Below are 2,500 nucleotides of genomic sequence, written 5' to 3'. Positions count from 1 at the left end.
CACACACACACACACACACACACACACACACACACACACACACACACAATTTAATACTTTAATAATTAATCAATCAATTAGGCTAGTTACATAGCACTTTATCATGTGCAGTCGTCATTCATTCATGAGAAAGAATGAGAGAAAGTGTAAAATATGGACAGTAGGCCATTGTATTACCTAAAGGCAAATAAAGACGATCATAGCTCATACCAACCTTTTTTAAAATATATGAAGAGTTCAGATGCAAAACCCCCTAATTGCCTTTTCAGAAAATAATCTTAATTCATTTTTATTTAATATAAAGCTATCAAAATTGCATATTTTTCATTTTATGCATGTAATATAACTATTTATATGTATTATCAAGTACATGAATGTAAACCAAACCAACAACGGGGTTCTCTAAAAATATAGAAGTGCAGGTCTTCAGAAATGGAGTTAGGGGTTTTTGCATCTGAACTCTTCATATATATATTTAGGGCTTTATATAACTTTATTTTTGACAGGACAGTGGAGGAGAGACAGGAAATGAGTGGGGAGAGAGAGATGGGAAAGAATCGGCAAATGACACGGGCTGGAATCAAACCTAGGTCTCCGGTGTAGTAATCCAGTGCCCTACCGTTAGGCCACGGCAGGGCAGCTCATACCAACCTTATGCAAGTTAATGAAAGGCAGATGAAAGTAAAGCTGTATTAAATTGGTTTTTGAAGCAAGCTTCTGTTATTGGGGCAGTTCTAATATCAGCTGAGAGTTGGTTGCAGCATTTGGCAAAATAATGGCTTGATACCACTTCTTCTCCTGCCTGGATATTGCCTGGGGCACAACCAGCAGAGAACACTCCCTCTCTCTCTCTCTTTCTCTCGCTGGCCAGAGCGGGTGAGAAGAAACTTCATGATCATGACCTAAAGACTAATAATAGAGAACTGCATAAGCCTACTGCATACACCAGTTATTCCACTGTACCAAATTAGCGTAGGGCCTAGAGAGAGAGAGAGAGAGAGAGAGAGAGAGAGAGAGAGAGAGAGAGAGAAAGAGAGAGAGAGAGAGAGAGAGAGAGAGCATCCGCCGTGATGCTGTGAGGCCTGTTCAGCACCTTGGTTACAAACTGTCTGTGGCACCTGCTCTGCTGCAGTCCGGTTTGTCTGGCATCCTGGTGCTGTGTGGTTTATGTGGGATGATGGTGTTGTGTGGCAGCCTGATCTCCAAAAATTCTGTGCTCCTGGACACGGATGTTAGGGACAGAAAATACGTGTCCAGGAGCACGGATTTTGCCAAAATTCCGTGCTCCTGTTCACGGAATTGTTTTCCGTGCTCCTGGACACGGAATTGTTTTCCGTGATGGGCACACAGAAGTGTTTTCTATAGGCTATTACCACAGCATTGTGTTAACTCAGCATTGTGTTAAATACATACCAAATGCTAATCCTAAACAAAATAATGCTATAGCAATTTAAATTGTGCCCTGACCAAAACATTCCCTACCCTTAACCTGTCATTAAAGACATATTTTTGAGAAATACCTTTTTCCAGTTGGTTGCTAGGCTATCAAATTCATGTAATGAATGAAAGAAAACTAGCTGTGCCCAGACCAAAACAATCCCTAACCCTAACCTGTCAGTAAGAAATGTTTTTTTTTTTAGAAAAAGCCTGTAGCATCCGTCATAGTGCTCTGTGGTTTGCTCTGTGTAATACACAGTGTGTACATTGTGTATGGTATGCTCTGTGTATGGAGGTAGGGTACTGAATTGTCATTTTCAGTATCATTTTAGCCTACTTTTCATTCTTCCTGGGCCAAAGATGCTATTTAAAATACTTTATGTTTAGAGCTGCTATGAGACATGACACTTAGGCCTATCGGCAGGCCTATTTTGCAAATATTTCTGTGCTATATTTGAAAATCTGATCTTAAAAAAGTCAGTGCCTTGTCACGGGGTGACAAGGGCCACTGGTGGAGGTGGGAACCAAAATTTGTTTTAATTGTTTCGCGAGTGTCTCACTATCGACAAACCTCACTGCACGTCACTGGTAGGCCTACTGATATTTATTTATTTTTTACTTTTAAACTTCAAAATGTTAACGTCTACTCCTACTAACACATCTGCACGTGGTTTTCAAACCATCAGGACTAAACATGTTGATAATACATTATTTCAAACTCCAGAAAAAAAGATAGAAGTGCTACCGTTGCTCAAATCCAACATCTCAGACTATCCGAGTCCTCCGAGAGACAGACTCGTGCAATGCAATGCATGAAGGAGCTAGCAGGACGCGTGGATGCTGAACTTTGCAAACACGTGTGTGTGGATATCAGCATTTTCGATTCCGGTTTCGCTCCCAACACACTTCTTGATGAACTGTCACGGTGGAGGCGTGTGTGTGCTGTCATAAGCTCGCTCTAGAGCCATTAGTTGCCTATCTCGACTCTTAAACTCGGGGCTCGCGTGTGCGCATCTGGTGACCTGGGTGCGAGCGCGCAAGGATGGCGAGGGGGAAATCCGCG

This window comes from Engraulis encrasicolus, chromosome 8 (assembly GCF_034702125.1).
Source record: "Engraulis encrasicolus isolate BLACKSEA-1 chromosome 8, IST_EnEncr_1.0, whole genome shotgun sequence".
Classification (NCBI taxonomy): Eukaryota; Metazoa; Chordata; class Actinopteri; order Clupeiformes; family Engraulidae; genus Engraulis; species Engraulis encrasicolus.
This window is presented reverse-complemented; position numbering follows the sequence as displayed.